A 15,865-nucleotide genomic window follows, 5' to 3' on the forward strand; every position below is an offset into this window, starting at 1 on the left:
AGGAGACACCAACAACAGCTAAACTGGGGCCCGTTTCCTCTACAGTGACCACATTTCAAGAGCCACACAGCATTTTCCACACAGCTCACTGCCATACTGGCTCCCACCGCATCCGAGGAGTTTGTCAGAGAGGCCAAGACACAGCCTTATGTCTGCATTGGCATCACCAATGTGCGAAAAGCCCACTCTGGGGAGTTCCCCAGCCTGGCAAAAAATGAGCTATATTGCTCCCTTCTGCTCCAAAACAGCCTGTCCTGGCCTTGGAAAGATGGTGGCATGATGCCAGCACAGTGGTAGATAGTGAACTGATGCATTAGCTCCCACCTCAGACTTTCAGGATGACTGTACGTAGATCCATGTGCTGAGAAACACCGTTGTTTTTCAGCAGCCAGACTCCCTCTCACTGACCACGTTTCCTTCCCCACTGCTCCCCTGTAGCGGCGCATGTGGGTGTGAGGCAGCTGCAACCCTTTGTCATTCCTCCCCATGTTGGTTCATTATTGCAAAGATACCAGGGGAAAATCCTTACCTCTCCATAAAAAAAGCCCAACACTGAAACACATAACAAAAAAATAAAAAAATTTAAAAAAAAAAAAAATAGAGGCCACTAAGGCTGTGGCCACATTGATGTGATTTCACAGAATCACAGAAAGGTTTGGGCTGGAAGGGAGAGAACTAGACTCCTGTAGGAATCAGGTGTTTGAGGCAGCTGCGTGACCCAATGTCAAAAGGGGATTCATTTCATTTAGGACCAGTCCTGGGAACTCTTATTCACATAAGCAACCAATAAAACCACTTACTGCTCCTGTGCATTATTGGAACACTAATTTTTCTCCACAATATGCACTTGTATTTGTTCTATTGTTTGTCCTGGCGCACCTCCCCATGTCTGCCTGTATGTGACCAAGGGCTACCTGCATTTTCCCAAAGCCTTAGGCGGATCTGCACTTGATTGTTGCCAACAGGGCTGCAAAGAAACAAATCCTGGTACATTATTAACACTGAGAACTGCTTCAGAAAAATCACACAGGCAAAACAAGCGATGTCCAGCTAAGAAAGAATTTATCACTTTGGTAGCCTAAGGAGATCACTTGTAAACAAAATCTACTTATAAAAGCATGAATCTCAAACACTTTCACACAATATCTGACACACACCTTTGGATCCTAACGGATAGTAAGTGGTTGTCCCTTCTGCTGGTCTCTTCTGTGCTGGCTCAGGACAGGTTGTCTCACATTACACACCACTTCAGGTACCCGTTTTTACAATATCTAATCAAATAGGTAGAGCAGAGCAAGGAATCTCCATTTGGCTGAACAACTCTGTCCGTCAATGCTTCTACTCTTTATCCATGTTTTCTATTCAGGTGGGCTTTGCAGAGGATGATCATCTCCCTGCATACATACATGCGTGGCCAAAGAAGGCAGAGGCAGTGACCTGATTCATGGCACTTGCCTGCACCAGATGCTTTCAAATATGCTTCATCTGGGCTGATAACCTCATCTTTTCCCATCCCCTTTGGCCCCACCACAGTCAGCAGCTACTCCAGGAATCTGGCAGCATGGTTGCCTTGGACTCTCTGTATGGGGAAATGTTTCGTTTCCAACATGCTGTCACCGCCACCAGCTTTGCTTGGCACGTAGCAAAGCTAGAACTAGAAGGTGCTGGAGGAAAGCAGCAGGGATCGATGGGGAATGAAAATCCCCTGTGATGGTAGCAAAGAAAACAGTGCTTTGAGAATGATGTTGCAGTCAGGAAGCAGTTTAAGAAACAGTACAGAAGTTCAAATTGAGAACACGTCACTGCTTTTTCTTTTAATGCCTCTAACTGCTTGTGATTCTGGAGAATGAGGTTATTCCTGGTACAGAGCTACCACTTCCTCCTCTTGCTGAAGACTTTAATACAGAAGAAAAGCAAAAAGAAATGTTGAAAATCCAATAAAGGAATCATAAAAATGAAGACAAAGTCCAGCTCTGAAAGGCTGCATGGGATGGAGCCACCAAGGGCCTGCGGCAGAAAAGCCAATAAAAGAGATGGATCCTTCTTACTGCTCCACGGAGGAGCAAATGCCTCCCAAACACCATGTCTGACATAATCTCTTTGGAAACCATCCAAGTGTGAGCCATCATGCTTCTGGCTTCAGCGAAAAGATGGATATTTTGGTGGAAACTCCTTGGGGAACAGGCTGTTCAGAAGCAACCCATTGCATGCACCGAGAATGTTTGATGAAGCCAGTGGCAAAACCCTGATTTCAAAGACACGAGCTCACCCAGAAATGTCCACATTTCACATGATTTGTGTGTGCTCACAGTGGTGATGACTGGGTCCATGCCTGCAGCAAGCCACCACTCCAAGCATCACCCCACACACATCGGCTCTTTGAGAGAAAATCAGAAACTCATCCAATTCTTCCAGCAGGATATCCAAATGGCCATGCCAGTAATGCGAAGGCCCTCAAAGAACATCCTAGAAGAGCTATTGAAGGGGAATTTCCCCTACTTTCAGCCTGAACTCTTTTTTACTCCTGCTAATGACTTCACATGAAGGAATCCAGATGTTAAAAAAGGCCACCATGCCAAAAAGCTGGCCCATATCTGGTATGCAACACTTCTCAGCTCTCCTGGCTAGTTGGGCTGTGCAGGCGCTCGGGAGCTGAGCAACAGCTTGCATTAGCTGAACAACTGCCAGCAATTTCAGCAATTCCTCAAGCAAGAACTAAAATCCCACCTGGAATAAACAATGACGATTGCTGGTTAAAAAAAAAAATAGACCAAGGAAACATTGCAGACTTTCACAGCTTTGAAAATTAAAATGAAATTTTAAAAAGCCAATAGAAGACATGCTTTGAAAGGGTATTTGCAAAATGGTAGCTTGACTCCCACTTCTCTGGGTCTCTGCTCAAAGCAACCGGGCTGCAGGGGCCTGCACTGCCATGGAGGAGGCTGCTCCCATCAGCCATCTTCGACAGGCCGAGGAGATCTTGTGCGAGAGGTAACTCTGCAGAGGTCAATTCATCGAATAATGCATATACGAATACTTTTTAAAAAATAGGTCTGTTTGCAGTGGAGAAGACCAGGTGGGACCATACATATATAAATATTGCTCTCTACAAATACCTGAAAGGGTGTTCTAGCAAGGTGGGTGATGGTCTCTTCTCCCAGGCAACGAGAGACAGGACAAAAGGAAATGGACCCAAGTTGTGCCATGGGAGCTTTAGATTGGATATTAGGAAAAAACTCTTTTACTGAAAGAGTGGGGAAGCATTGGCACAGGCTGCTCAGCGAAGTGACAGAGTCTCCATCCCTAGAGGCATTTAAAAAGTGTGTAGATGTGGCACTTCAGGACACGGTCTAGTAGGTATGGTTGGACTTGATGATCTTGGAGGTCTTTTCCAATGTTAATGATTCTCTGATCCCCAGGTGAGAATCACTAGAGTCTATCAGCCACCAGCACTGGTGGAAAATGCATTTGTGCTCAGCTATGGGGTTAGTACAGCTTCAAGGCTTTTGAGGTCTCCAGCCCCAGTTTGGTTGACCTGCTGACTCACCTGCAACCACCCTTGCCCCAGCAGCATGCTTGCCATGAAGCAGAGGAACTAGGAGAGTCAACTGCATTCTTTAAGTGCACAAGTATTGCAACGGCCAGGTTTATGGCAAGGGATCCTAATGAAAAGCAGCTGCCTTGTGCCTGTAAAGGGGGTTCTCTATGCAGCACTTTGCCCTAATGGAGTAAAATCAGAAGATAGGAATTATATCTATATGAAGACTTGCACTCTCAAATATAAACTTTACTAACAGGCTAGTGCTGTTGGTTGAAGGTGGGCGGGGAGGTGCTAGACACCATCATTTATTGAAATCATTTATTCAAACATATTCACTAAGACTTGCCACCCACCTGAAGCTTCACTTTGCCCACATCTCCCTGGCTTTGAGAGGGGTCTGAGCACACAGCACCTGCTCCAGCCTGCACCCCCAGCACACTTCAGCCCTCCATTGGCTCAGCTGCTGGGCAAACTCCTGGCTGCCATTACACCAGCATCTAGGGACAACATCAGGGTATCGCTGGTTCAGAAAACTACGTCCTTCTGAACAACCCAGCCTTTGCAAAAAAACCTCAGCAATGGATATGTCAAGTGACCTGAAACAGCCTTAAACACCTTCCCCTGCCTCCAGGTGCACTATAAATCCCTCTGGTAAGAGAAAGACACTATGTCACACAAGCCTCTTCACTCCTGGCTCTCCCTTGCTCCAGTGGGCTGGTTTCTCTTCCAGGTCCCCCTCCTCATTGGCCTTCTTGAGCTCTGGCAGGGTTTGCATTGTATGGCCATGGAGAAATCCAGCTTAACCTTCCCCACCAAGCAGGCACTCATTCCAACAAAAACTTGTCCATAACACATAGTGAATGTGAGCTGAGGCTGTGTTGTCTGCTGAAGCTCAAAGATCTCCATCCAGCATCTGCTCCAGCAGTTGGTGGATGTTAACACAGGTTGACAGAGGAGCAGAAACCCATGTAAGAGGCAAGGAGCATTGCCATGGGGCAGGGTAGCTTGCCCATCCCATTCCACCCCACACCTACAGGAACTGGGGACAAAACACCTACCAATTTTCAAATGGCCTTTCACAGCCAGGAAAAAATAGCTGAGAAACAGTGTTTAGTTCTTGCTCTAAGGGAAGTCTCCTACAGAAGGAAGGAGTAAGAACTAAGGCATAAACTTCAACAGTTAGGTCAATAGTAGACATGTGAGCAATGAGCATGGCCACCACTGAGTGACACCAACTTCTTCCGTTTCTCTGCTCGCTTCTTCTGTGTGGTTAGTACAGAGTTAGTGTTCATGTATGCTGTACTGCTGGTAACTGCTAGGAATTTAATATAAGAATAAAACAAGCATTTTGGGGCCAGCTCCAGCACCAGGTCAGGCCAATGGTCCATCTGGGCCATTGGCTTTGACTCCCAACAGCAGTCACAAGCAACCAACCAGGGAAGACTAAAAACAAGACAACCACATAATGTATTTGCCCCAGAATGCTCTCCTGCCTTCAGCTGTTTTCAGTGCAGGAGTCTCCTGAGCCAGATGTGACTTTTGTTCAGTGCCACCTACCACATGCTGCTGAAGCACACTGTTTTTCAAGTATTTGTCCAGTTTCCTCTTCAGTCCATATATGTTTTGAGCATCCAAAAGTCCTCAGACAGGGAGCTCCACTGCCTGATGTGTAAAAAAACCCACATTTTTTTGTTGTGATTCAGGCTTCGAGTGGCTCTCTTCAAAGAACCCTGCTTCTTCCTTTTCCAGGCCACTCATGATTTTGTAGACGTCTGTTTCACCCTTCTTTAGTAATTTCTTTCCAAATCGTAAGTGGTACCTCACATAACTGTTCCTAAGAATGAAGCTGTTCATTATGGATCCTTGTGGTTCTCCTCTGTCCTTTTTAAGTGAGGAAGCATGTGAGGAACCATGCGCCCTAATGAAGATATGGATAGACCATGGATTTAGAGTGCTATAAAAATGTACTCTATTGCTTTACTTGCTAGATTTGGTGTGTGATGGGCTTTGATGACCACCCACCACTACCTACAGCAACTCCAAGATCCTGTTCCAGATTACAGAGCAGCATCAGACTAAACTACCTTTTCCCCCCACTGTACCACCTTCCACCCACCTTGCGCCATGTCTACCTCCCATTTTACTTGGCCTTCTACAGCCCTTCTGAACTTTCCCCACACCTCCGACATCCTCATCATCACCACCCTCAAAAACTACATCTTACGAACAAACTGTCCCATCCCAACACTCACCTCCACTTAACCATGAATATGTTGGAAGATCACCTTGGTTCCTGTAAAAAACTGCCCTGTGTTCACCTGCCCAGCATTTAAGATAGTGAGTGAGGATGGTCAAAACAACAGAAGTCCGATTTCTGTTAGAGTCTTTGGCTTTTCTCAAAAAAGTGTCTCTCTTGAATCTTTCCTGAGAGTCAGTGTGGTTAGGGATAAAAGCAGTTCACTAAATTTTTAGATATATTTGTATAGCACATCTCAGATGCTCTTTGCTCTGCAGTGGCTCCATGACTCAGTGCACAGGCATCCTGCTGCTGAGTTTCAGATGCTATCCATTCTTCCCCCAAATGCCAGCCCAGAAGGATATGATGCAGCTAGTAAGAGCACTGATGTCTTTGTCCTGTTTCTTAAATACCAGACTAATTCTCCTCCAAGGGTGTGTTTATAAAAATTTTCAAATCTTAACATGAACAAAAATTCCCTGGAGTAGAGGTTGGCATCACGCCATGCTATGTATCATTATAAAAGACAAATTCCAGACACTGGGATATTCAGAACAAACCAGAAATAAAAGGAAGAAACAGAGGGGGAATTTCAAACTAAGTAGGCAGAAGGGGTTTTTAACATAAATGTTAAAACAGCACTTTTGTATTTAAGCAAATACTGAACAACTAAACGAAACGCCGATTGCAGTGTTTTTCTTTTGTCCAATTTGGGCCCTTGCATTTCATAGATCTCCCTTCTGGGGATAGAAACAATAAACATGGTGCTTTGGGGCTGACAGTATCTGCTCACCCTCACAGAGCTACAGCCGCTTGGGTATAGTATTGGTTGTTTAGACCCTGGAAACAGGCAAGGTATAAACATTAGTTGTATCTAGAAATAAGCTACCCACAGTGTTTTTGAAACCGCTATGCTGCACTTGAGATCATGAGAGAGATACAGATCTAGGGGAAAAAAAAGCCACTCCAGTATTTCTGTGCATCAGTTTTCCACCAGGTTTTTAATCAGATTTTTCTTCCTGGGATGCAGGAGTGGGCAAAGCATCCTGCTTGCAGCTCCTGGTTTGCCGTTTACAGCAAAATCCTTCCAGCTCCGATGACCCTGGCTGCCCTTGAGCAAACTGCAGGCCCTCCATTTACAAACACACTCCCACACTGAGCTTTTTCATCTTTGTTTATATACCCTCCTTTCTCTCCCTCCTCTGCAGCAGAGCGCGGGAAGTCATTTCAGCAAGTCTCAGCTGGCAAGAGGAGTGCGGTGGCTGAAGTCCATCATTTACCGCTTCAGCTGACCTACACGAGACTGGGCGCAGTGCCATGCTTGCCTGGCTGGATCTCTGCTTTAAGTGGACAACTGCTTTGTTACAGGCGTGATGTAGGTCTGAAATCACACTGGCCTCTAATGCTTTTTTCCCTGGCCTGGTGAAACTGCGAGCGTCTTTATCACTTGGGCTTCCCTTATTTACTGCAATGCTTTAGGACACAGCCCCACACACTCATCAGTGAAGAAGGTGAAGGATAACTCTAGTGGGTTGTATAGGAGCCTCCTCTCTAGGCAGACGCTTTGGGATGGATGTAAATAGGATGACACAAAGAAGTATTTTCTCTTGCATAATTGCCATTTAGCAAGCATACCTTCAGGATTTCCCAGAAAGAAAGCGGCACTGTGTACAACAGCCACAGACAAACCTGTAGTCTCTGTGAGTTTCCCTATCCCCATTTGACCTCTGTAACCTCCTACAGAGATTAAAGTCTGTTGATGTCCTCCCCTGGTTTAGACGAGGGACGATATAGTGTCACTGAGTTCAACCACAGCTTTCTCTACAGAAAGGTTAAACTGCAGCAACTTCCCTTCTTTCTCCAGGCAGGAGGGACTGGGACTTGGAGAGTTACCCAACACAAAGCAAACAGAGAATTCATTTCATCAAGTACCCTTACTCTTCGGAGGTATGAAAGACAAAAGGCTGAATCATAAAGGCAAGGAAGGAAGAACTCTTCTAATTATTAAGTACTAGTAAAAATTTCAGTGCAGAATCCATCTGTGTAATTAGGTCAGTATTAATTACCCCAAATGAATGATTCAGATCTCTCTGATGTTAAACATCAGCTATATAAAACAAACATCCTAAAACAGGGAAAATCCAGAACAGATCACCTGAGAACAAGCAAAAATACACCAGGGGAATGGATGTAACACTCATAACCAACCAACAGAGAAGAATGAGGAGGCCCATGCTCTCTCATGCCCTGAAACACACAGAGTAGAGGAAAAGCTCATGCATGTGTAAGAGGTCACTAACACCTACTTTCCTAGCTCGAACCACCCAGAAAGTGGGATAAAAGACTAGTCCTCACCTGAGAATTACTACACTGGGCCCCAAGCCAGTTCCTCCTCCCAAAAAACAGGCAGGTATTTCAGCTCTCCTTAGGCAGGGCAATTTGCTAGCAGGCAGCTGCAATGACAACACATATTGCAGCTCAGGCAAAACATGAGAGTTGGAAAATATGACAGATGTTAGGGTACGCAAATAGCAGAAAATCACTTGCAAAGTTATATCAAATATGAATAACTTGCAAAAACTTTGAGATGCTTCAATTAGAGGACTGAAGACAACTCTTCCATAACAGGCCTCTTGTGGCATTTGCTTTCCAGCAGCTCTGAACCTTATTTTCCTGTACTTAATATTCTTTCACTTGTCACTGAAATGGTTTATTTTACTTTCCTGTAAGGAATCAAGGGACAGGAACTAAAAAGCAGGAAGTTAGAGCAGAATTAATGGATAATCAGCACTGAATAAGAACTGCTGATACATATCACATGAAGGTATGCTTCACAGAGGTAAAAAAAAGTACTGTTTAATGCATCACATAACAGGTAAGTGACTACTTATAAAACTTGCAATTTTTCAAATTATACTCTTACTAAAAGATCACAAAGGCATCAGGTTTACATTCTATCTCCCATGGCTCTACCACCAATACCCGCTGGGGATGGTCCATTCCAAGAGTTACACACAGTAAAATTAAGACACCTTTGTGCTAAATCCATGTGTTGTAATGGATTCTCAGGGTGCAACACTTCCCTTGGTGTGTGTTTTCCTCCATGCTAAGAGGGCTTCAGTAGCACTGCAGACTTTTACTGAGCAGGCAAGAAGATGCAGGAGAACAGTGACAGTACACCATACATCCATACTAGTTCTCACACTGTTGCTGCAGGTCTTGCACAAGAAAGCGTTGTGCTCAAAAGGAAGATGCTACTGCACAAGTCGATTCTTCAAGATTTTAGGCATAGATTACTGGCTTTGATGAGAATGAGGGTTAGTAATTGCATCCACTCCAAATGGCAAGGGAGGAGAGTGTTGATTTTCTCATTCTTGGAGTTGCAGATACCAAATTTTCAAACAGCACATAATTATGTTGCAGAGATCTTTGCCAGAGCATGCAGTGAACTTAAAAAGACCCAGACAAATTTCTGGGAGATACCTTTGTTGCTTGTCACCGACCACTGTGGTCCTGAAGCAACTTCTAATTCTGATTAAAGGCTCGCCTGAGCTACCAGAAGCATCTTGTGCTTCCTCTTAGAGGCATAAAAGATCAATCCAGCCTTGGTTTGGCCCAGTACAGCTCATCATCAAGTGTAAATTAAAACAATCCAGGTTACATTTATACAGAAAACAGATGACAGCTCTAATAACAAGAATACATTCTCAGACTAGTTCCAATGAGCAGCCTCTCTGAAATCTGAAGAGCACAAAGCTAGGCTGTGCAGCTCACTTCTCTTTCAACTCATCCAGTTTCTAGGTATTGTAAAGCCTATATTTCAACTCCTTTCAGTCATATTCATCACTGAAATTCATCACCGTCTTCATCTAAGTGTCATTAATATTTTTGCTGACCACCTGGTATCAAACCCAACTAGGACAGATGTAAAAAAACACAGAATAATTCACTGGCCTCTCTAGTATTTATTTTTGCATAAGCAAAGTGGTCAACAACTAAGAAGATGATGAAATTCTCTTAGATCTCTCGGGCAGCTGCCAAATCTTATTCTGTAGCAGAAGTCTGCATTCTCACGTACCAGAAAGACTGAAAGGAAAGGAAAACAACCACATTCCTTTTCACAGAATCACCAGGTTGGAAAAGCCCTCCTGGATCATCGAGTCCAACCATTCCTATCAACCACTAAACCATGCCCCTGAGTATCTCATCCACTCGTCTTTTAATACTTCCAGGAATGGTGACTCCACCACTTCCCTCGGCAGCCTGTTCCAGCACCCAATGACCCTTTCTGTGAAAAATTTCTTTCTGATGTCCAGCCTGAACCTCTCCGGGCAGAGCTTGAGGCCATTCCCCCTTGTCCTGTCCCCCGTCACTTGGGAGAAGATGCCAGCTCCCTCCTCTCCACACCTCTTTTCAGGTAGTTTTAGAGAGCAATAAGGTCTCCCCTCAGCCTCCTCAAGCCTTCTCAAGGCTAAACAACCCCAGTTCCCTCAGTTGCTCCTCGTAAGACTTGTTCTCCAGCCCCCTCACCAGCTTCACTGCTTTTCTCTGGACACACAATAGAGCCTCAACACCCTTCATGTAGCGAGGGGCCCAGAACTGGACAGAGGATTCGAGGTGCGGTCTCACCAGTGCTGAGTACAGAGGGAGAATAACCTCCCTGTACCTGCTGGTCACGCTATTTCTGATACAAGCCAAAATGCCATTGGCCTTCTTGGCCACCTGGGCACACAGCTCATATTCAGTCGGCTGTCAACCAAGACCTCCAGGTCCTTCTCCTCCAGGCAGCTTTCTAGCCACTCTTCCCCTAGTCTGTAGCACTGCACAGGGTTGTTGTGCCCCAAGTGCAGGACACGGCATTTGGCCTTGTTAAACCTCATGCCATTGGTCTCAGCCCAGTGGTCCATTCTATTCAGATCCCTTTGCAGAACCTCCCTACCCTATAGCATATTGACACTTCCACACAGCTTAGTGTTGTTCGCAGACTTACTTAGGGTGCATTCAATCCCCTCATCCAGGTCATTGATAAAGACATTGAACAGGGCTGGGCCCAGTACCGAGCCCTGAGGAACCCCATTTGTAACTGGCCTCCAGCTGGAGTTAACTCCATTGACCACCACTCTCTGGGCCCGGCCATCCAACCAGTTTTTCACTCAGGAGAGTGTACGCCTGTCCAGGCCAGAGGCTGACAGTTTCTGAAGCAGAATGCTATGAGAAACTGTGTCAAAGGCTTTTACTGAAGTCCAAGAAGACTACATCCACAGCCTTTCCCTCATCCAGTAGTCGAGTCACTTTGTCATAGAAGGCAATCAAGTTAGTTTAGCAAGACCTGCCTTTCATGAACCTGTGTTGACTGGGCCTGATCACCCAGTTCTCTTGCATGTGCTTCATGATAGCACTCAAGATCACGTGTTCCATGACGTACCCCAACACTGGTGGGTTTTTTTTTGTTTACATCGTCAAGAAAAAAAAACCAACTAATAATTCCCTCATTTCACACTGTGCATAACAAGGGATTCATCCTAGCAAAGGGTCATTTTTTTCCTCAGCTTCAGCTGTTATTTCCTACCCTGGCTTCTGTTTACCTGAAAGCTTTTGCAATGCCTGTCGTGGGGATTTTGCCACACACATACACACTCTGTTTTAAAAATAATTTGTACATGCTTGAATATGGGATCATAATAAATGCAAAGAGTGATGCAGATTTTGGAAAAGAAGAAAAACGCTAGAGGTCTCTAGGCACACAAACACACTTCTATCTTCTTCAGTAACATTACTGAAGAATATTTCAAATCTCAGTAAAGTTTTGGTCTATAATGAGATATTTTAAATTTCATCTCTGCTCATGAGGTGAGCGTCCAGGTTTGATTTCTGTAAAGAATTGACAGATGTTGGCCTCCCTACTTGGCCAAGTACTTATACAGACTGAACATAAACCCTACAACTGTCTCCAGCTCCATCACAACAGCCAACAATCTAACGTTACAGGATACCAGAAAAATAAGAGCATGAAATAGAATGAAAACATTAAGAAAGTAAGTGGTCCTACAGGTAGGAAAACAGGAAGGAGAGGACTTGAAGGGCAACATTGTTTTCTGAAGTTACAACTCAAATTTTATTGTACAGATGAAAGGCTTGTCTCGTTAAAAGGAAGTCACTGCTTGAAGAAGTAGAGGCAAGTCAAGGAACCCAGAAATTAGAGGACTCATGAGGAATTTTCTCTCTATAAAATTTAATATTGTGCAAATTTCTATGTTGATCAATCTTTCACAGGAAATTCGGTGTGTATTCACATGAAGCCCCTCAGAAAACAGCACAGTAAGACAGAGAGAAGTGCCTGACCCAAGATCCGTAAGTTAGCACAACTCAACCGTTAACAGCAACAATTCCAAAAGCAGGGATCCCATCTCTTCGTTGTCCTTTGGGCCGAATTAATTCCCTTCGTGCCATCACAAAACTGACATCCCCGAACACTTGCATTCAGAACCAAGTGACTCTGTCATTTAACACATACCAGACACACTACTGCAGACTTGAATAGAAAGTTTGGGCTATAAACTTACATAGGCAAGTTTTGCAGCCTCCCTTCACAGCTCTGCAGAGAGCAAAGACGCTGCATGCCACCAAGTATCCCAGCCCCTGCAGCAGGGAAGAATGATGCTGAGTTATAAGCACATAACTCACAGTCTGAAGTCCTTAGGCTGGAGGGCAATAACACAGAAATACAGGCAAAATTTGAGATTGCATAGGTTAGTTCTGTACTTACATAAATGTTAGCAGACTCTAAAATGAAGGCTGACACACAAAGACCAGCCCAGGTCCAACTCTCCTTGTTCAGTCAGATGTTATGACAGGGTACAAATGTTTTCATTGACAAATAAAGATAAGGATGTAAATCATCTGAAAAGGCTGGCATGCAGACTTTATGAGGTGCTGTTCAGCCATCCCTCGGCAGTCTAGCTGGAGTTGTTTAAACATTACTTTGAGCGGGCTGGGCCAATACAAATATAAACTATGATTAGCAACCCAAGACCTGGTCCGAGCACAACAAAAGAGAAAAAAAACTGACCTGCTCAGTATTTCATCACCCCTGACATTTAGAAAATTTGCTTAGATCTTTCAGCATAGTTTGTAATATGATGTGGAGCTACAGGAAAACGAGACATCAAAATGTTCCCATGAGGTTAAGATCAAGACTGGCTTGTTCCAACCCTGTCTCTATTCAGCTTTCCTTCTTGGGAAAACCACTAGCAGATGTCTCTCTCTGCATAGCACAGGGCTCATTGGCCATGACTTCACTCCCAGAACTCCACTTGCTTTACTGAGTTGTCATTCCTGCTGTCATCTTCACCCAGCAAAGAACAGGGCAACAGCTTTAAATAGTCTGAGGAAGAGACTGAAGAGAATTTGAAGAGTGAGGTTTTGTGCTCATGCTGACATTCCACCTTCAAACAACCTCTATGCGCTATTGTCTGTGAAAAGGATCCATCAAACAGCTCTCCCAGCTCTATTTGCTTGCTAAGTTGGTTTCATTATTATTATGTGAGGAAGAAATAGTTGAATGTACATATGAACTCGCTTGCATTGCTGCCCTCAGGCAAACACAACTACAGTGGGTATCTTATGCAGATGAGGTGTAATAAGCCACACCAGATAAGAGCTGGATTGTTCATCACTGCATCACAAAGCCCAAAATTAAGAATTACCTGCATGTGAATCCTTGTTGAATCACATACCTGACATGGAAGTTTCACTAAGCTCTAGTTTGCATCTTTCTTGTATTCTCCAGCCAAAACTCCTTTCAAGTTTGGCTTTCAGAGCTTCTAACACTGAAAAGCAGAAAGGATTTTAAGGAACTCTCTTATCGCCAGTCCCTGTCAAGTGCTACATTTCACTCAAGCCTACATAAGAAAATAAAACTAGGGATGGGGGGAGGGATCCAAGTGTAAATGCAGGCAGTTCAAGAAACCAACCAGCAGAAAATTTAGTTAGAAAAAAGGGACTCCATCCTCTAGAAGATAAACATTGTAATTTTGTGCATTAATTCCAGTTCGTTTACCTTCCTTATCCAAAGGCTTCTATTTCCTCCTCCCAACTGGATTTAGAAGCAAAGGCCTGAGCCTTTATACAAACAAGCTAATGGATTCTAATGGCTTACCCTGATGCAACATCATTTAATCACAGCAGCACTTCATTTTCCCTGGTGTATTCAGGAAAAGGAAAAAATAAAGACTGCATCAACATTCAACTGTCTCATCTAAACACCTTTCTTAGTTTTCTAATTCCATTATTCCCGTTATTCTCATTGCAGTCAAATTTTCACATGCTTTCATTTTAGTAGAATCTTTCCTCTCTCTAAATATAAGGAAAAAAAAGATTACCCGTCTTTAATTCTCTGTATTTCCCAGATAACTTTTCATTACGTAATTCTGAAAAAGTCATATATTTATTTTATGGTAGTTACCAGTTTTGCTCAGTTTCCTCAAGCCTAAATTTACTTCAAAGGAGATCAGTTCATATTAAAAAAAAATTCCTAATTTAATTATGTCCCTTCTACTTTTCATTTCAAGTACCTAGTTACTGAAGCAATGCTCCAAAACCCAGGAACTGGCAACCATAAAAAAAAAAAATAAATAAACCCAACCAAACCAATCCATATACAACAACTTAACACTTTATTTGTCTTTTAAGGACTTTTCATCTTCTGTTCAAAACCACCCCCAAACTCATACAGGTCATCTCTTTCGGTTGCATTGTTTCCTTATCTCTGTCCTCATTTATTGTGCTTACTCTTTACTCCACACACTTCCAATTCTTTGTCAAGAAAATTCTGTCTCCATGGGGGTGGACTGGAGACATAATCAGACAATACAGTCACCCGTGCTCCTCCACACCCAAAGGAAGTAAGTAAGACAAGGCAGTCCAATTTCTTCACCAGTACCTTTTACCCATTTAGCACCCTGGGGCCACCTGCTCAGTCATTTACTCCCCTCCCCATCAGAAGGCAGGTGGATGCTTTCTCACAGCATTTCTCCTTGGCAAGTACACCTAGCCTTATTCTCAGTTGCGTCCTTTGCAAGAAGCCTGTTTTTAATCTCATGGTTAGAGGAAGGCTATCAAGTTAATAATTAATGCTGGCACTCCAACACTCCCACCCATTTTGCTAACAGGTTAACATCACATGTTCACTCCACCCCACTTTATGAGTAAGATTTAATTCTTATGCTCTTATCCTGCTGCTTTGCTTCTGCAACCCTCTCCATCTTGTGTTTGAACCTCACCTAGAACTCATCACTAGGTATAGCGCTCAGCAGCCATTCCCACCTCTCTTCCCCATGTCTCTGCTCGCCCACAATACCCACCCTCAATACCCACCCTTTCCTCTCCTTAGCCCATTAAGACTTAACATCACATCTCTACTTGCATCCCTCATCACCATAAGAACTTCTATTCTTTCACTTGGCCCAAACTCTTGACAAAAATCCCACCAATACTAAGGAAGAAACAGAGTGCTTAGCAAGGCAAGTAAGAACAGAGAAGTAACACATACAGCAAAACCTGCAGCTCTCAGAAAGAGGGGACAAACCTCACAGCACAGTATCAAGCATAGTCTGCCTTTAACCTATCTATCCCAGAGAGATCAGAAGACCTCACCTCTCCCCCAACAAAAAAAGTACCACATCTGTTCTCCACAGTAAATGAAGGAACAAGAAAGCAGTTGAAAAAGCCTGCCAAGTTATTTCAAACAAACAAAAAAATGTTTGCCAGCCATTCAATCCACTCCTTGACTCCTTTCTATTCTACAAGCAGTGTTACTGTACAGGTAATTATTTCCATACGCATTTCTCCTAGGGCACTTAATGTCTCCTTACTTTTGCCAGAGTTGTCCATCAATTACAGCATCTAACAAATCCATGCACATTTCTTACTGATCTACTACATAAGCACTAAAGCCTTTTGCTTCTGATCTTCTGGAACACACTGTTACCGAATGCCATACAGTAGAGTGCAACTGCTGTGTAAGTCAACATTATGTTCAAAATGAAGCATTACAAGAAATACTTAAATCACATTTTATTTTTCAAATT

Source organism: Cuculus canorus, chromosome 3, assembly GCF_017976375.1.
Source record: "Cuculus canorus isolate bCucCan1 chromosome 3, bCucCan1.pri, whole genome shotgun sequence".
NCBI classification, from domain to species: domain Eukaryota; kingdom Metazoa; phylum Chordata; class Aves; order Cuculiformes; family Cuculidae; genus Cuculus; species Cuculus canorus.